Source organism: Coturnix japonica, chromosome Z, assembly GCF_054131305.1.
Source record: "Coturnix japonica strain WE chromosome Z, WE-NBRP24, whole genome shotgun sequence".
Classification (NCBI taxonomy): domain Eukaryota; kingdom Metazoa; phylum Chordata; class Aves; order Galliformes; family Phasianidae; genus Coturnix; species Coturnix japonica.
This window is the reverse complement of record NC_140702.1, coordinates 35,006,379-35,027,602: the sequence shown is the minus strand read 5'-3', so window position 1 is coordinate 35,027,602 and position 21,224 is coordinate 35,006,379.

The following is a 21,224-nucleotide window of genomic DNA, read 5'->3' as shown; positions in this document are numbered from 1 at the left end:
AGTGGTTGAATTATTTTATATGCAGAAACTTATAGAAAAATTCCTGGCTTTAGACTTCTACACTTTGCAGTTAGCCTTCTACTCAAAGCCAAGACAATGACTTTAGTGGGACTGTTTGTGCCAGAGCCTTCTAATGCCAGGATGCTTTGATTTAAAGCTTTCTTCATTGCATTGTTCCAGTGTGTTTTGATAATACAGGATGTAGTCTGACTACATTCATATTCAGCTACCTCTTGTTTATTAATACTTTACATAGGACTTTATTTGCTAATGAGATTTGACATCTATTTCTTGGCATCCTCAGTTGTTCCTTGGTACAACTTGCAGGTCACAGTCAGAGTAACATCTATTATGCTAGGAGCAAACATTTTAAAATGATTACAGTAGCAGTATAAACTTTGCAGGATGAAGTCATCTGCATATTACATTGTATTCTGAAAACCGTGGGTATGCATCTCCAGTTCAAAAAGCATTGTGGATATCTGCCACCATGGTATGAGTCAAACTTTACCGGTCCACCAGGAGGGGTCCAGACCCTGGACAGAACTACTTTCTTTGCCATTATTTCTGAGTGATTAATTGCCATGCCTCTCTACCCGAATTACATGAGCTTGTGAGGAGAGAGGACTTTTACCTAAAGGCCTGTGGCTCACGAAATCCTTACTAGAAGTAAGATTCCAGTAGCCATATCTTTCCTTATCAATTTTTCATTTGTAGTTGCACAAATGATTTCAGAATTTAAAGTGTGATGGAAGTAGAAGAGGGCAAGAGTAGAGTAACGGTATTGCAATTTTTCTCCCACATGGGTAAAATGTACCTATTAAATAAGAGGAGTTTTAACAGCACTATTATAATATTGCTTTGACAATAGCAGAGACAGTGAGACAGTGACATTTGCAACCAACTCTTCTCCTGTATTTACCATAGTATTTGTTTACTTTGAACCCTCAGTTTCTTAACATCCTTCAGTGTAGGGGGAAAACTGGTTGCTGTTCCTACTTGTGTTGTTGCTATTCACAACAAGGAAAACTTTCCCATGTTTTGTTGTTGTTGTTGTTGATTTGTTCTTGTTCTTGTTTGTTTGTTTTGTTTTGTTGTTTTTTTGTGATAGGTTCAGGCCTTCATTGAGTGAGCAGAGCTGTGAGCTGTCCAAGAGCTGTTTTGTTGGCAGTAAGTTAAGAATTGTCTGTTACATCAATTATCTGCCCCTGGGCTCTGAGAAAGGTGCCTAGAAAGCAGCTTCTTCCCTTGCTTGTACATCCATGCACACAGACACCAAAACAACTCACACTTTGACTGGAAGCATCTCTCCCTGTCTCTCAGTGATGCTGCAACCAATGTTATATCTGATCATTTCTCCTTGGTGAAATTAGGCAGGCCCCTGCCCTGAATACACTGGACCACACAAGGGAGATAGGAGAAATATATTTCCCTCAGATCTTTCTCTCTTTCGTTATTTGGAGGCCTGTATTCTAATAACAAATGGTGTTTTCAAAAAAGAAAAAGAAAAAAAAGAAAAAAAGAAAAAAAGAAAAAAAAGAGGATTCCCCTTCTAGAGCAACATCTCTGAGCCTTGGTCAGGGTAGCCCATGGATTATTCTTGCAAAGGGCCCGGGAGGGGTCCCTATAAATCTTCCCCACACAGAGGAGGCTGTCTGTCTACTTCTGGGCTGCTGCTCATTGTGATGAAAGCTTAACTGCTTTACTTTCATTCTCTCTCTCTCTCTCTCTCTCTCACACACACACACCTCACCACCACCACCAACAAAAAGGAGGAAAAAGGTCCTCTAATGGACCGACCTGAGGTTTGTAGATACTTCTTTTTTTCATCTTCAAATTTAAAGACATTTGCTTCCTTCATTGTTATTCCATTAGAAAAAAAACACATTTCATTTCAACTTTGTTTATTGTGAAGTTTTCTTTATTCCTCTGTCTTTGTGCCACTGTTTATGTAATGGAAATTGTATTAAATCACACAGAATTTGTGAGGATCGGAACAGTTATTTCCTTTGACCACTCCTCTTCAGAATACCAAGACAGAAACCAGAAAAATAAAGAGGGAAAAAACAAACAAACAAAACAAAACAAAAGAAAGAAAAATGGAAAGTGAATATGCACAAACCAAGTCCTTCCTGCATACCTGCACATCCACAGTCACTCAAACATAGACACACACACACTGATACCTCAGAAAAATGCCAGCTGTAATTGTCACAAACTAAACATGGCTTTATGTTTTCTCACTAATGCTTTTACCCATAATATTCTGCCTTTCTTCTCATGACTAATTTCTTGATCCCATTTCATGGGTCACAGAGCAACATACCGCCCCACTTAGTAGCAGTACATACATACTTTTTGGATATAGTTTGAGTATGATGTTAGCAAAATTACCAGAATATAAAGTATTACTAAACATCTATAATGCATGCGAGTTATTGTCATTTTAAGGCAGGATTATCCAGCTTTATTGTTGTAAAATATAGTTTGTTCCTACAAATCCCCCAACTATGTAATCTGAATCAGAAAGCACACAAGATGAAAATTGCTGCAAACTGTAAATGTGATAGTGGAATTGTTAATTCCAGCTTTCATATATGCAGAATTATCCATGGTCTTTTAGCATTTACCCTAGTAAAAGAATTTTCTGACAACTGAATCCAGGAATAGGCATGGCATTACAGAAGTGAAGCAAAGATATTTTGAAATAGAAAGTTCAACTTCCAGTTCCAGATAATTCTACAGATCTAGATAACTCTGACATACAGCTAAGCAGTGAATTGCATCATTTGCAGTTACAATGATTTTCAACCATTTCTCAAAAACTTTTAGCTGAATAATAAAATTTAAGGTCAGACCTAGCTATGTGGTACATGTGGATTCTCTGTTAGATCAGCAGAAGGAAGACATAAAGGCACTATTTATCTGCTCTTGCATACTGGCTTGTTTGGAGTACTTTCTGTGAGCAAACCATGCAAAACTGAGCAGTGTGTTTGTGCCTGCATGCTTGTGTGTGTATGGATGGGTGGGTGAGTGGGTGAGGGGAGGTTGAGAATTCCTAATCCTGCAGCTCTCAGGACCTGTAGAGTTGTACCCCATCTGGGGTAACTGGATTAAAAATCTTTTCTCATTTCAAAGGTTTGATCTCAACAAGGGTTTGATGTGATGAAATCAAAGTGGCAGCTTGGACTTGAAAACTATTTGGATTTGAACTTCCTGAAGGCTAGATCTGAGGGAATGGCTGGGGTGGATATGAATGTGGTTACTACATTAGCGCCTGTATAAAGAAGAAGGTTGTATTTGTGGAAATATAAAAATATCCCATTTCTAAAATAATTCTGAACACAGTGACAATTTCCCTCTAGTTAACCAATAAGTTGATTTTGAGCTATCTGATTTTAACACAGCCCCTCTGCAACATCAATAGAGGACGTCCTCAGCAGGTGAAACTAAAATAATATCTACAGACATAGGTATTGTACTGTAACTAATGCTTTTATTTTGTAGCTCTTGTCACTAGCTAGTGTTGGAGGGCCCTGAAGACTTGAAGCAATTCAGTGATCTACCCAGGAAAGGGCACATCTCACGTGATCTTGAACAAGTCATCTTCCTTCTTTGTCTCCTTCGCTTTCTAATCTGCAAAATGTGGATAATAGCACACCTATTACACCTATGACACAAAGTCATCCTGAGTCTGGCAGGCTGCAATGCTTTGATTCATATACAGTATTTGCAGTGAAGCCTTGCAACAGGTTCAGGAATATTCTAAATTAAGCCCTCATTGATTGCTTCATAACAGCATGGAGTCTGCAGTTCCAGTTGTAATGTCACGTGCATTTAGAAATACAAAATGAGAATGTGTGTTAATAAGTTGTTACACATTTGTAAAAACGTATACATGAAAACTATGCACAATATCCCTTGAAAGACAGGTACCCAGAACAAAAATGTAAGTACAAAGGCCCAAAAATACATCAACACTGAATAGTTAAAACAAAAGCAAACAAGTCAGTTAATGCTACTTCTTCCGTAACTTTCATATGTGGTCTAGGTGAGATAGGTTAGCCATGGGTCCTATTCCACACCTGCTGAAAGCAATCACTGTTTTCAGATCACACCAGATAACAACTGCGATTTTTTGGGTACACTGGATAGTGAAAAATTCTCAGAGATTTCCCCATTTAGGAAATATTCTCTGTATAACTTACATCTTAGTCAGTATAATACAGTGTAGATACATATGCTAATATATAGCATAATTAATTTATTTCAGTGTACTTCTTTCTGAGGCACAAAATATGTTTTGTGTAGGTCTGTAATGACGAACTGCTATAACCTGCCAACAGTACACTGAAAACTATATATCAAAATGAAAGTCATCAACAACTCTTTATTGATGACATGTCAGAGTAATAGAGTCATAGAATGACTTGGGATGTAAGAACCCTTAAAAGGTTGTCCACCAAAAGAATGAAACTGGGTTTTCCAAGTGATAAAACTTTCTCAAAGACTGCAGAGCTATGTACCACACACATTGCACCATTTGAAACTCCTGCACCTTCCTATATATCTGTGAATGCCTTTTGACTTTCATTTTGATAAACATGATATTAATATGAATGTCTGTACTTATACAGACGTGAGAATGTAAAAAGAAGGTCTTCTGAAAAATTATCTGCAAGATAAAGATGAAAAATTGCACACAAGGAATGTCAGGTAGCCTGTATTTTTGGAAAAATCTTGAATGATTTTGGGATATTTCTTAAGATGACTGATATTCCTTGGTTTCCGATATGCGCAACGAGAAATTTTACTTCAAAAGAGAAAGGAAGTAATACATACAGAATGCAGTATGGATTTACATGCATCTGTGAAAAACAATTCGGCACAAGAGAACCCAGGCAAAGTAATATGCAAAAAGATCAGGAAACACAATGCCGTTCTTCTTTACAAATATGCTTACATCTAGTCTTGTCCTTTGTGCCTCGATGTATAGGTTCTGGCTGGAATAGAACTCACTTTTCTCTTAGCAGCTTGTATGTGCTATGTTTTCAATTCACAGCCAAAACTATTGGTAAAACACATGTTCTGCCTATTGCTAATAAGGTTTCCTCTGTTTCTGGTGCTGTCTGGTCAACAAGGAGCTAGCTGTTCACCTTCTCACCAATATACTGTTACATTTTGTTGCCGCCTGGCAGGTGGCAACAGAGAAGCAGTCTGGCAAATGGCATCTGACATGGAAGTGAGTATGAAGCAAATGTGTGTCACTGAATTCCTCCTTGAAGAAAAAATGGCACCTATTGACATCCGTCAACGCTTGCTGAATATTTAAGGAGACCAGACAGTGGATGTGAGGACAATGAGGTAATGGGTGATGTGTTTCAGCAGTGGTAACAGCAGCAAAATGAAAGACAAGCCGTGTTCCGGGTGGCCATGCACAGCTAACCCACTGTGAGATGAAGAGTCTCTTCATAAGCTCATCCAAGTGAATTTTTGGACTGTGATCAGAGAACTGTGTGTGGAGCTGAGTATCGGCTTCAAAGCATTGGAAACAATGGTAGTAATATTGGAATATCTCAAGGACTGTGTCAGGTATGTCCTGTGAAAGCTCACATAGGAAGTGAAAGAACACCATGTGCAAGTTTGTCAGTACCTGTTGAGCTGAATATGAGGCTGGATCATGTGATGTCACCACTGTAAGTTGAACCCAAAATAGCAGCCCATGGAGTGTGACATGTGAATTCCCTGTTGAAGAAAAAGTTCAAGACACAGCCCTTAACAGATAAAATGATGTGCACACTCTGGATGTAGGTTACTATTTAATGTGCCTTTCAGGCAATATTTCCATTTATAATGGTCAATAGGATAATTGACATTTTTATCATGGTATGATGCTATGGGCTCTTACTTAGTTTGCATTCAATCATGTCTCCTACCTCTCTTTCTGGACTCCCAAAGATAAAGAGGATATTGTGTTTATTTTTATGAAAATCTATCGTATCTATCTAAAGACATTCTTTAGTTTGCTATGATCTGTTTATATTCTACTCTGTTGTACAATAAACATCTCCTTTGCCTCAGCTTCATGGCATCTTTGTGTTTAATATGTATATTCTCTAAACCACCTTCCAAGACACTGAGAAAACTCAACAAACAAACAACAACAACAAAACACAGAATAATGTGAGATGCAGAATAGTCCTGTAAAATCTTACACTGAACTTTCCTTGAGTTTGACTGTGATTACTGGTGATGACTACTTGGGTGTTGCTTTCCACCAATCATACCAGTTTAACCTTAAGCATCATTCTCTAGCTTCCTTAACATAATGTCATCAGAGGCATGTAAAAACACCTGCTAGAATACATAGATAATACTACTGGCTCTCTTCTATCCACAAAGTTTAAAGTGAATAAAACTGAGTGGATACAAAGTGGTTTGCATGTAACAAATCCAGGTTGGCTTTTAATTATACCCTCATTATCTTATTGATCCTTATAATTTACTAGTTTTAATTATTTGTATCAGTGACCCATGATTCCACTTTTTTTTTTTTTTTTTTTTTTTTTTTTTTTCTGTTCCCTTCCCATTTTCAAAGAGCTTGTCTTGTTTTGGTGTCTGACGTTTCATTCACTCTTTATGGGTGATAATTGCTGGAGGGCCAACCAGAAAGGTACTTTTTAAGTACTGTAGGAGTAACATCTTGTAGTCCAGCAAATATCTAACTCATTAAACTAATATAGCAAGCTGTATTTTCCTGTTCCAGCTTGACTTCTTGCCCTTTATTTACAATCTGAACAGATGTGGCTGCCAAGCCACTCTCTACCATCCTTAGACTGTCCTGGCTAACTGGGGATGTCCCAGTGGACTGGAGACTGACAGATGTGATGCCCATCTTCACAAGAGGCCAGAAAGATGATCCCTGATAGCTACAGACCTATCAGTCTCAACTCAGTGCTAGGGAAGGTTATGGAATGGAGCATCTCAGGAGCCATTATGGACCAGTTAAAGGTCAACCAGGGGATCAGGCCCAGTCAGCATGAGTTTATGAATGGTAGATCCTGTTTGGTAAATCTGATTTAGTTCCATGACAAGGTGACCTGCTTAGTGGATGAAGGTAAGGCTGTCAATGTGTCTACCTGGACTTCAGTAAGGCTTTGACACTGTCCCCCACAGCATACTCATGGAGAAGCTGGTTGCCCACAGTTTGGATGGGCATATGCTTCACTGGGTGAAACACTGGCTGGATGGCCAGGACCAAAGTGTTGTGGCCAATTAAATTAAATCCAGTTGGCAGCTAGGCACCAGTGGTGACCCTAGGGCATGGTACTGTGGCCACTCCTATTTAACATCTTTATTGATTATTTTAATGAGGGGATTGAGTGTACTCTCACTAAGTTTGCAGATGGCAACAAGTTGGAAGGGAGTCTTGATCTTCTGGAGGGCAGAAAGGCACCACAGAGGGACTTGGATAGGCTGGATTGATGGGCCAAGGTAAACTGTACAAATTTCAGTACGGCCAACTGTCGGGTCCTGCATTTTGGTCACAGCAATCCCAGGCAACCTTACAGGCTTGGGGATGTGTGGCTGGAAAGCTGCCTGTCACAAAGGGACCTTGGTGTGCTGATGGACACTTGGCTGAAAATGAGCCAGCAGTGTGCCCAGGTGGCCAAGAAGACCAATGGCATCCTGGCTTGTATCAGGAATGATGTGGTGAGCAGGACTAGAGAAGTCATCCTGCCCCTGTACTTGGCGCTGGTGAGGTCCCACCTCATGTACAGTACTCAGTTTGGGGCATCTCAATTCAGAAAGGACATTGAGGTGTTGAAGCAGGTCCAAAGATGGGGAACAAGACTGGTGAAGGGCCTGGAGTATATGCCCTATGAGGAGCAACTGAAGGACCTGGGGCTGTTTAGTCTGGGGAAGAGGAGGCTGAGGGGAGACCTTATTCATCTCTTCAAATACCTGAAAGGTCATTGCAGTGAGAGTGGAGTTGGTCTCTTCTCACTAGTGACAGAACAAGGGGAAATGGCCTCCAGTTGTGCCAGGGAAGGTTTAGGTTGGATATTGGGAAAAACTTCTTTACAGAAAGTTGTTAAGTGATGAAATAGGTTCCTCAGTGAGATGCTTCAGTTACCATCCAGTGTTGAAAAACTGTTGGAATGTTGTGTTCAGGGACATGACTTAGCGGTGGGTTGTTAGGGTAGTATGGTTAGGCTGCAGTTAAATTTAATGATTTTGAAGGTCCTTTCCAACCTGAGCAATTCTATGATTCTATGATTTTTGAAGGAAATCAGAATGGAAAAGGGCTAAGGGGCTTGCCCTATCATGTAAAAAACTTGCAGAGAAATTACAAATTTTATCCCCTGTCTTTCACTAACATTTCTACAGTAACTAGACTCATTAATCACAAAATGAACTGAGATACCAGTCATTGCATTACTAGTAACAACTTGTGGTCATTATTTTTCAAATACCCTGAGCAACAAATATTCTCAGGGTTAATGGCCTGAATCAGTAGGTTGAACTGGGCAATCTTCTAAGGGAGGGGAGAGAGTATCTTCCTATAGATTATGTGCAGATCTCTTATACCCAACAAATTGCAATAAAGCTATGGGGAGAACAGAAAAGAAAAGCAGGAAGAATGAACAAAGGGATGGAATGGCTGCAGAGGCTGAGAAGGGATTTGGTAGAGCTCATTAAAATCATGATATGACAAGAGGGAGGTGTAAAGAAATACTTTTTTCACTATCTATTCCATTACAAAAATGGGGTCTTGTGAAAAAAATCCCACCAAGGAAAAGGATCATCTTTATAGATATAACTTCATAAACTGAAGGCAGAAAGCAACTGTCAGTATTCCAGTGAAAATTAATCTGTTTCTTCATTAATCCTATTCATGATAGAAATCAGTAATTTACAAAGTTCTCAGAAACATTTCAGAGTAAATCTCTGCTGCTATTCTGAAAGCAGTTTACTGGAAAAAAGAAAGGGGAAGGGAAGGGAAGGGAAGGGAAGGGAAGGGAAGGGAAGGGAAGGGAAGGGAAGGGAAGGGAAGGGAAGGGAAGGGAAGGGAAGGGAAGGGAAGGGAAGGGAAGGGAAGGGAAGGGAAGGGAAGGGAAGGGAAGGGAAGGGAAGGGAAGGGAAGGGAAGGGAAGGGAAGGGAAGGGAAGGGAAGGGAAGGGAAGGGAAGGGAAGGGGGGAAGGGAAGGGAGGAAGGGAGGAAGGGAGGAAGGGAGGAAGGGAGGAAGGGAGGAAGGGAGGGAGGAAGGGAGGAAGGGAGGAAGGGAGGAAGGGAGGAAGGGAGGAAGGGAGGAAGGGAGGAAGGGAGGAAGGGAGGAAGGGAGGAAGGAAGGAAGGGAGGAAGGAAGGAAGGAAGGAAGGAAGGAAGGGAGGAAGGAAGGAAGGGAGGAAGGGAGGAAGGGAGGAAGGAAGGGAGGAAGGAAGGGAGGAAGGAAGGAAGGAAGGAAGGAAGGAAGGAAGGAAGGAAGGAAGGAAGGAAGGAAGGAAGGAAGGAAGGAAGGAAGGAAGGAAGGAAGGAAGGAAGGAAGGAAGGAAGGAAGGAAGGAAGGAAGGAAGGAAGGAAGGAAGGAAGGAAGGAAGGAAGGAAGGAAGGAAGGAAGGAAGGAAGGAAGGAAGGAAGGAAGGAAGGAAGGAAGGAAGGAAGGAAGGAAGGAAGGAAGGAAGGAAGGAAGGAAGGAAGGAAGGAAGGAAGGAAGGAAGGAAGGAAGGAAGGAAGGAAGGAAGGAAGGAAGGAAGGAAGGAAGGAAGGAAGGAAGGAAGGAAGGAAGGAAGGAAGGAAGGAAGGAAGGAAGGAAGGAAGGAAGGAAGGAAGGAAGGAAGGAAGGAAGGAAGGAAGGAAGGAAGGAAGGAAGGAAGGAAGGAAGGAAGGAAGGAAGGAAGGAAAGGAAATAAATGTGTTTGTGAAGTCCTCCTGTTCCTGTTGAATGAAGGACATTGTAAAATTGTGACACTGTGGATTTGAATCAGTTGGGTTGATTCGGCTATATGACTTTTCCTGTCCCTGCATAACTGGAGAGGACTGCTACAGTACCAGTTGGCTAAGGGGTACCATCTAATTCCAGAAATCTGTTGTTATTGTGGCAAACGTTAGTGCGATGTTATGTGCACCTCTCCAGACTAATGGAGGAAAAGGCTAGGTAATCAAGCTGTCTGGGTAACCACGCTGGCACTGATGATGCTAGGTGTGGGGCTTTATTCAAGCACTAGGATAGGGATAGGAAAAAGTTGCCTCTGTCAACATCAGACTCCCCTGTGTCAGACATCTCCTTTTGCTGCACTTTCCCCAGAACCTGCAGCTTGCCCTCCTGAATCTGTATGACTTTCTTCCCACCTCATGATGAGCTTGAGAAAATCCCAGAGAAGTTGATGAGCTTTTGAACATAGAGTAGATAGTGACGACACATTGCGGTAGGTTCTCAAAACTGCTTCAAAACAGGGAGACCAATACCAGTATAGACATTTGGCCTTGCAATTTAAGTGCAGCCTGAGACTTTTGTGGGGATTAAACATAAATGCTTTATTAGAATAAAGGTTAATAAATACGAAGTGTTTTGTGAACAGCAGCAAGTGGTGCCTCTTTATCCTATGTATATTCCGAATTGCAAAATGATCTTTTGGGGAATGGAGAGTTCAATCAAGATAAAATCATAAGCACTTTACAACAAACAAGCTTGAAGAATCCATCTCATTAAAAAATATCCACTTCCTGCATCCCATATGCAAATTTTAATTACATGGAGCACAGCCAAACTGTTTAAGACTACCTGTGTCTGAGCGAAGCAATATGCACTTTATTAAATCAATGCACATGTCAATGTAATATTCTATTTTTAAATCTTTTGGTATATTTTACATAATGGATATTTTTATTATATTTATAATAGGTTCTTTGTATCATCTTACGTATCTGAATGCATAGTTAGCTCCCCAGTATATTTTATCATTTATCTCTTCAAAAGCGGAGGTTTTAATAGAATTATAATACTTTTATTTAAAGATCTGGGAAAATAGTTGAGGCATCATTTCCTCAATGAGATAACAGAAAGTGGCAGTCTAGAAGACAATATTTTTCTTAAAGTCTCTTCTTAAAGAAACTTCTCAAGGTTCTGCCTCTTAACTACTAGTCACAGTTTTGCTAAATGTCTTAATATTTTTTCATTGGGGAACAGATAATAACTCAAAAGTCTCAGCCAAAACAAACTCTTTGAAAACATCTTATGAAATTATTTCTTCTTGCAAATCTATAAAAATCCTCTCAAACTCCTTATCAATAGTAAGGTTTAAAGAGAATGCAGAAGTTGTTGAATTATGATGTGCTTGTTTTAATGAAATTCCACTCCTGCTGGGATGTTCCCTGCAGATTTTCCATATTTCAGCATGGGAAAGGTTTGATGCTTTCCTGCCGGTGCCAAGAGTTAATTGAAAACATTTCAGGATAAATTCAGCTTGGGGGCCAAAGCTCCCATTCCTTCATTATTCTTAACAATAATAGAGGAGTAATACAATTATTAATAGGCATGTTGTATCCTCTTAAAGTGGCAGTATGTTTCTGAAACCGTGTCTTTCACATTCTTTTTCTTAAGCAAATCTGAAACAAATGGAAGAATAGAGGTCTTAGGAGAAAAGCAAGCCTGCTCAGTACATTATACTGTTCATCACTTTTTTTCCCCTGTTCTCCACAGTATTTAGCTACAGTTGAGCATAAATTGTTACTTAAAGAAAACTATTTTTCTAAAAAATCACTCACCTAGATAAAAATTTCCTGAAGGTTCTTATGTTTAAAGTCTCAGCCCTGGTGTGACATTAAATGCTTTTCTTTGAATGTATGTATATCCTCAGAATTACTCAAGGAACTTCAGAAAAAGAAAATATATTTTATAATAAGACTGCTGGTGTGTTAAAGATTAAATAAGTTTTGAAATCACATTTCTGCTCATGATGTTTTTAGTATAATACATCTGAAATTATGTTGTTTTTTTTCTCTCCAGAGTACATTTGATTGTCTTTCTTGCTAGCAGATATCTGTTATCTCCCAATATAAATGCTTTATATCGTAATATTGAAGTAAATACTGTTTTCATGCTCTTCACTTTTATTCTGGCCAAGATTCTTCACACTCCTCATTTTTATTCTAGCCATGATTCATGATAAACTTGTTGCAATTTTGTCTGTATTTATGCACTCTGGATAACTTAAGTGTTGAAACTTGTGAAAGTTATGAATAGGGATACATTTCCAAAATGAACTTACATTTTCATTTAAGTTATTATGATTACTGGGAACCAAGGAATCAGGAAAAAGATTTAACATTATTTTCTCAAAGTTTTAGTCATAATTCTGAATATCTTTTTATTTCTTCCTCACATTATTCCTCCAAAAACAGAAGAATGAAAAATGTAAAGCAGCACTAATTATTCACAGAACTGTTTTGCTGTAAAGCTTGCCTCCTGAATGATCATAAAATTATTCCATATGGACAGAAGCTAAAGAAAGGATTCCTGTAGACAACCATCAGCCAAGGTATTATTTATTTCATTTCAGAAGCCAAAGGCTGTATCTGACATACAGTAGCTATTCTCAGGTTTTTATGGAAGTCTTTATGGTAAGAGAGCCCATTTTGGCAAAAGACAAGATTTACAACTGCTCCAGTGTAGAAGATTGTCCAGACTGAGCTGAGATAGTTTAGCCAGCTTTCTGTACCTTGCCTTTAATTCCTTGTGCAGAAGAGCAACAGGACAAGTGAGATAAGGGCTGGAACACATTTCCAAACAGCAGTGCCCACCTGATGTAACTTCCCAGGAGACAAGTGGAAGCAGCTGCAGCCTAAAGCAGTTTTTCCACTGTGGCACGAGGGCACGACCTGGGCAGAGTCAGGGCCAGGGTTAGGATCATTTGGAGATTTTCTAGTTTCTGCCACAGCTCTCCCCAGGGCAAAGGAAGGATATACGATGAGTCAGAGCTAGAGAAATACAGCTGTCTGCCTTGATTTTCACAACACAAGACCATCTTCAAAGCTGTGCTGAAAGAGCATCACTGCTCCATGCTTTCACTTATTCTGATGAATTTAGCAAATGTTCTTTATGAAAGCATTTGGGAAAATCAACTTTGCTCCCATGAAGACCAGAGAGAGATAGCTAGTTTGTACATACAGCTTACACGTCAGAATGCTTCTTCATACAGAGGACATACTTCGTAGTCACAGTTCTTCCGTTTCCTTACTCCATAAATCCGGGCAAACCAAACAATATTATGACCGAAGTGTTCCTAGTAAGTTCTAAAAATGTCATAACCATTTCTGAACACAGTGAGAGGGACTGCATTCAATCCATGCATGTAATCTAAACTTCAGCCTAAAATTGCCAAAAAATGAAACCACATTTGTACAGACCCAACTGGAAAAGGTTTCACAGTCTCTCAGATTTCCATATCTTTCTTATCCGCTCCTTTTCCAAACATGTTCTATCTATTAGAGCAATAGCTTTTGCCTAGCAGTAACAAGTTCTTCAACACATTCAGACACTGAACTTTACTTATTTCAATCAGTTCATGTTCAACAGATTAAGCTACAGTGGCCCAAGCCCAAACATTAGTTCTATTGATCACCATTGAGATTGTTGATTCACAAAAGATGGTGTAATCTTCAATGATACCTATCAAGTGATTCAACGTGTAGAAAAAATACCCCATAGGCTAAATACTGACATCAATTATAGAACACAAACTCAGACTATCTGCAATAGAAGTCAAGCATTTAGAACTATACAAGTAAAACACTGTGTCATAAAAAAGAGAGATGTTCTGCGCAAACTCTTAGCATAAGCATCCTGTTGTCTCCTTGTGCACTCCTGTTTCATACTCTTCCATGGACTCAAATTCTGAGATGTACTTAACCAAGACATACTGCTTGCAGTTTTTGGCTCCACAATATGAAATCTTACAAGCATCCAGAGTTAGGCAACATAGCTGGTAGCAGGTCTGGGAGACATGCCCTGTGAGGCTGAGCACATTTGCATTGTCCACTCTGGGGGAGAAGAGATGAAGAGGCAACCTCACTGCTCTCTGAATACCCCTGAGAAGGTGAAGAAAAGGGAGATGCCAGGCTCTGTTCCCTGTTCACCAATGAGAAGACTCCTGAGAACAACACAAAGTTGTGCCAAGGGAGGATCAGGCTGGAGGCTAGGAAAAATTTCTGCAAAATAATAGTTGTCAGACACTAGCACTGGCTTTCTAGAGAGATTGTTGATGCCCTGTATCTGTCAGTGTTCAAGAGGCATTTGGACAATGTCCTCGATAATATGTTTTAACTTTTGTTGGCCCTGAAATGGTAAGGCAGTTGGAGTTAATGATCTTTGTAGGTGTCATGCAGTGGTGCAATTCAATCTGTTCTATTCTATTGTATTCTAGTGTATTCCATTCTAATTTAGGGGTTCCTATGGATGAAAATCTTGACACAAGCCAGCAGTGACTGCCTGCAACCTGGAAGGACATGCACCAAAAGAGGGGTGGTCAGCAGGCAGAGGGAGGCAATTGTCCCCCTCTTCTCTGCCTCTCATGAGGCCTTACTTGGAGTACTGCATCCAGGCCTGAGGGGTCCCTGGATGTGGAGATGTTGGAGCAGGTCCAGAGGGGGACCATGAAACCTGGAAGGACACGAAGAGCTGGAGCATCTGTCATTTCTCATTTGAAGGGTTGAGGGAACCCAGAGAGGTTGTGGATGCCCCATCCCTGGATGCACTCAAGGCCAGGCTGGATGTGGCTCTGGACAGCCTGGTCTAGTGGTTGGCAACCCTACAGATAGCAGCGGGGGGGTTGAAATTAGATGATCATTATGGTCCTTTTCAACCTAGGCCATTCTACTATTTTATGATTCATCCTATGATATACTTAGAGAGTGGTGAGGCACCAGGTTACCCTGAGAATTTGTGGATGTTCCATCTCTGGAGGTGTTCAAGGCCTGGTTGGGTGGGGCCTTGCCTGGGTGGCAACCCTGCCAATGGCAGAGAGGTTGGAACTACATGAACTTCACTGTCCCTTGCAGCTCAAGACATTCTATGATTCTTTGATTCTATGATTTTTTTCTATTCCATGTGACTTCTCAATATCCATTATCTTAACACTAACTTGCAAACATATGTTATAGTCCTGAATACACTAGTATGAACAAAAATAAGATAGTATAAGAGTTTCTATGGACTCCTGTTTTACTTCCTGCTAAATGATACTAAAATGTTTCAGCAAGTTTAGAATTATATTTTGAAAGAGATAACAAGATTACCACTACCAAGTTAATTATTCTGATTATATTATTTTCCATTAGCACTCCAGCAACCATTTGTGATTTGCTGATTTGTGTTGAAATGTAATCAGATTTCAGAAGGTAGGTATGCAAGCATAGAAGTCTTCATGTTTAATGCCATCATGCGACAACTACGGGGTTGTTAGAGTCAGGGTAGTATAGTTAGGCTGCAGCTGGACTTAATGATCTCTAAGGTCTTTTCCACTCTGAGCAATTCTGTGATTCTGTGATTCTATAAAGATCATATCTGAAATATCAATTTCAAATTATCAACTGTCACCATTACTCGAATTAAAAGAAGGCTTAGTGCCATTGCTAATGAGCAATTGTAAATTCTGGCATTTATATTTGTTTTATTTAAACTGTCCAACCTCTCAATTTTTTAAAAATGAAAAATATTGTAAGCCAAATATATTCAGGCCATGAATAATAGAATTATATAACTGTTTGAGTTGGAAAGTACTCTTAAAGATCATCTAGTCCAACTCCCTTGCAGTGAACAGGGACACTCACAGCTGGATCATGTTGCACAGAGCCTGGTCCAGCCTCAGCTCAAATGTGTCCAAGGATGGGGCATCCACTAACTTGCCCAGAGGTAACCTGTTCCAGTGCCTCATCTTTATTTACTATAAAAAACCTCTTTCTTATATCCAGTCTAAATCTTCTCTCCTTTAGTTTGAAACTACTTCCCCTTGTCTTATCACTGCAGACCTTGCTTAAGATTCTGTCCCCTTCCTTCTTATAAGCCCCCTTTACATACCAAAAGGCTGCTCTCCCTGGAGAGAGTAGTAGAAGGTGACTGAAGTAGCAGGCAATTGAATTTGTGATATAGGGCACTATAAACATATGGGATTTGATTTTTGTTTAGAAGGAATATCTACCAAGCTTTATTTCCATGTGAACATGTGTTCTGTGACTACGCAGAGCACTGTAATAGCTCAGACAGCCCTACGTTAAAAATACAGACAGTGTCAGCACTGTTGGTATTTATATATCGGCATTCATGCAAGTGCGAAGATCTAATTGTGGAGCCTTTGGAGTGGGCCCAAAGATGATCAAAATACCTCTTCTATGAAGGCAGGCTGAGTGTGCTGGGTACCTTCAGCATGGAGAAAGTTCATTTTAGCCTTCCAGTATTTACAGGTCGCTTTATTAACAGGAGGGAAAGCAACTTTTTACATAGTCTGATGGTGATAGAACAAAGATAAATAGTTTTAAACTAAGAGGGGAGATTTAGGTTGGATGTCAGGGATAAATTTTTCACTGTGAGGATGATAATGGGCTTAGACAGGCTGCCCAGAGAAGCTGTGGATGCCTCATCCCTGGAGGTGTCCAAGGCCTGGGGGACTGGTACTAGATGATCTCTGAGATCTGTGATTCAATGATTATTTAGTATTTCTATGGTGTTGAGGCATCAAGTTAATGCATCACTTGCTCGACCAAAGATAAGTTTATATAGAAGTACTCCTCACAGAAAGGAAAGTCCTTCCTGTACTTTCATTTTCTTCCAAACTACCTTCCCACCCCACTGCTTTACTTTTCCAGTCAATCTATTCATTTTTCAGTTCATAAAAGCTATCAACAGACAGATACCTTCCCTCATCCTCATTACATTCCCTTACATTTCTCTATTTCTTTACTTATACGTCTTCAGGTTATGGACTATATAGTATGCTTTGCTCTGTACTCTCCTAAAGTTCCTTTGACTCTTTGCCAACTGTTTTCTACCCAGTCTGGGCTAGCGGACATGCATAACCACTGCCTCTTCTCTATAACGTTCCTGCATCACCATCTCCACTAAAGTGTGCCATATGTACTCCTGATCAAGACTTGATTAAAAAAAAAAAAAAAAAAAAAAAAAAAAGTATTGGTTTCTCACTGTCATGCAAACATTAAAATCAGAATTACAGAAAATTATATTGGTGGGACCTCTGGATACCCTCCAATCCTACCTTCTGTTAGAAGCTGTATTACAGCCAACACTAAATGAAAATCAGATGGGTCTATCTAGTCAAGTCTTGAAAACCTCTAAAAGGTTGCAGAGCTTCTTTGGGAATCCTATCAAAATGGTGTACTATCTCACCTGGCACAGTTCTTGCTGATGCTCCCTCCAAACCAACCAGCCACAATTTATGCATGCACTTAGTCATACCATCTAACACTGTCAAATTGAAGTCTGGTCCTGTAGCCTATGTAAACCCCAGTTTTAGTAGCTATTGATTAGCAGTAGCCTCTTCTTGTCCAGACAAAAGCACAGCTCCCTCATATTTTCCTCACTGATCACAAATCCTAGCCATCCTGCTACTCCCACTCCTTTTCAGTTTCTCAGTGTTCTTGAGCTTGAGGGAGGCATTGTCTGAAAACTTGTTCCAGGTGAAGCACCAAGGATAGGATGGTAAATTCCCTCTCTGACTTTTGAAGAAAGGGAAAATATTCTATCCAAAGCTGAATACTTACCTTCCTACCACATTCATCTTCCTTGAAGGCTCTGCCAAAATTAGCTGATCAGCTTAAGTTTCAAATAATTATCACTTTTAATCTTTTCTTCTGATATTTTCAGTCTGTCTCAGCTAACTTCTTGGTAATTTTTTGTAGTTTCTTTTTATTAATTTTGCATTTTATTAATGCATTTTTGGATTGCCTACATCCCACAAATCACCTTCTGCCCCACCCAACTAAACCTCAGTTCATCTTTTCTCGCAGTATAAATCCAGGTTGTTCATCTTTCCCTTCCCTGTCCAAGGAAAAATATTAGAACTATGCTACTTTGTGTTCAAAAGATTTTCTCTTCATGAACACAGACCCTTCACATTAATAACCACTCAGCTTATAATAAATTCATTAAAATAATTTTTTTTAAAAAAGGGTTTTTCTGTCAATAGCTGCATTGAATTTGGGTACCAAATGCTGATTACTGGTGGTAGCTGCATAAATCATCCCCCTTTATTGTTATATTTTTATGCCCTTCAGTTACATTTGCACTGCCTGAGTTTTGGAGGTAAATATCCAAAATATTAGCTGAAAGCTTCCTCAGAAAGCCAATCTTTCCCACATCCTTCCCTGCAGTTCCTCTTTAAGAGGTGTCAGCATGGCTGAGAGAATGAAGTGGCTCCACATTGTTTGCCTGAACTATTATGTGTTTAACATTTCCATAACAAAAGTGCCACTCGACTTCTCCTCGATTAATGCAGCTCGAGGGCTCTTGTCCTCCTTTAATAAAACATTGTTGAAATCATTTATTTAGAGCCCCTGGTTACTAGTGGGAGAATGACCATCTTTGTGCCAAAATATAGTGTATACAGTCCACTATTTTGTAGTAGATCATTCTGTTATTTAAGAAATTGATTAAATGGATGTCTTAGAAAGTATTTATGCTAATAGCGCATTACTTATGTCATTCAGACAGTCAGTGTGAGCCTTTTCAACTGTCTACCACAGCCAGTGCCCCAAGTAAAATACAGTAACTTTCGACTTCACTGTTTACCAATCCGTATCACAAACTCAAAATCTCACAAAGAAACACTGCTCTTCCCAGCTGAAAATGGTTTGTTCTGCAAGACTGCCTACCTCTCCTGAAGACTTGCAGTGAGTTATCACAGTCAGCGTAGCAGTGTGTTGCATTATTACTGAGGACAGGAACAAAATCAATTGAAAGTCTGAATTTGTTTTAGTGACACTGAAAATACAATGCAACTCAGCCCCTCAAGCTGTGTTTTCCATGACTCAGCTGGAGACAATTTCGTGTCCCACTACTGTCTCTACTTGCACCATGTCTATTCTGGTGTTGCTCTCATCCTGTTCTAGTAAACTTGAAACAACAATTAAAAAACAAAAAACAAAACAAAAAAGAAAAAAAAAAACCAAAGAAAAACAAAGCAAAAAGCAAGTATTCATTAAATTCTGAATGGTTTTCTAACACATTGAAATGGAACTACAAAGTTGTCTGCAGTCACCTTTGCATCCTTGACGTGGATATTTATTATAGACGCATGCTGGCAGTGAAAGACCTGGTACATTGACTAGTCTTACAAGGAATGGAGACTGCAACTAAAATCCATCAGTCTTTCCAATTAGACAGTAAAAGAATGGCCAAATCAGGTCCTTCCTTTTCCTTGTTGTAAGGATTCGTTTCATAACAATTTTCAAAGTTACGTATGTCTGTCTGTATATATATCAATGTATATCGTTAAAAATAAACAGAGACCTTATGTTATGTCCATTGTGATTGCATACAAAAGCTTTGCTGTGTGCTTGGGTGATCAGTGAAGCTTGAATCTCCCTCTATTTACTGTATGGTCACTGTCAGTTCAATGAACTGCCTTCTTGTTCTCCACCATTGTCCCACACTCCCTTAAACATTTGTCACTGAAGTGCCTCCAAAGACAAATAAACTGTCACCAAGAATTCAAATCTGGTAAGTGGGAATGAAAAGGGAGCAGAACCTACTGGATTATTTTACATGGAATGGTAGAGAGTTCCTTCTCCCCTCAGAAGAGACTGGCTGGACAGGACCTCGACAGAGAGCACTTTCAAACATTCATACAAACCAGAACTTCTTTTCCTGTGGAAATTCTCCCTCTATCAGGGAATGTGAGGTCTTTTCTTCATTTAAAACTGTCCTTACTACATCCTTTGACATTTCAAGAATTTCCATTTGTCTCAAAATCAAGCAGAAGAAATACAAATTTGATGGACATCAACATCTGCACAGGCTTTGCAGGCTGGGACACATACCAACACATTCAACCATTCTTCCTGGAAATTGTGCTTACTCTGACAACATGACAAATCCCACACAGTTATCTGTCTCCTTGTGAGGAGGCACTTGTGGGACAAAATTAGTTCAATAGCATTTATTGTGCAATAATTTAAATTAAAGCAATTCCCTTTCTGTGGGGAAGGAAGGATATAGATGAGTCCTCCCTCCCAGTGGTGCTCAGTGTTGATTTATTCCAGGCAGATGATTTTGACAGGAGCCTGTAAACTCAGGTCTTGAATTTATTGTAGACTTCAATTATTGGTTCTTTTCTAGTGCAAATGTCTTTACTCCTTGCTGAAGAAAAATAGAGGCTTTTTAGGTGGGACTTAATTTTTCATCAACAGTGACTTAAGTAGTCCTTGTTGACAATAGGTTGGCAAAGTGAAAATGTCTTTCTGAGCATCTCCCGAAGAACTGGAGAAAATACTTAGGATCATCTCTGCAGAACTGCAGACCCAGTCAGTGTTTTGCAAAGAAAGCTGATGCTATTCACAAGTCTCACCCTGATGCTCCGTTCTCTTGAGGAAACAACATTTCCAGCTTTTTTTTAACAACAAGTTTACTCAACCATTCAACAAACTTCAGATCACAGCCACACAGCATACTCATACGCTTGTTTGGAATCATGACTCTTTGGGGGTTGGTTTGTGTGTGCATGTGTGCCTGTGGTGTTTATCACTGGGTAACCTTAACCAAATTCACATCCCAAAGAAATAATAAAATAATCTGTCACTGAAATAACTAATCCAGAAGCAAGGATTTCTAATTTTGTTAATTTATACAACAGACAGACATGGATTTGCCCTCTGTCAAGATCTGGTAAGATGAAAAAGACACTATCTTGCTTATCTGTTGCCCCCTCAGTCAAAGTTTATTTGTGGTAGCTTTTAAACTTCTGACTTGCCCTAATATCACTGCATTTAAAATGAAAAGCTTTAAATAAACACCATGAATAAAAGATAAATAAACTTTTTTTCACTTGTGTGTGTGTGTGCGCGTGTGTGCATGTGTGTGTGTGTGCTTGGCTTGAGGCAGTTCAAATTCAAATCCCTAGAGGACTGAGCTTTGTCTTTTGTGTTAATGTTTAAAAGATTTTCCAATGCTGGAGTTTATTCCTACTGCAAACATTTCTATTTACAAGGTCAA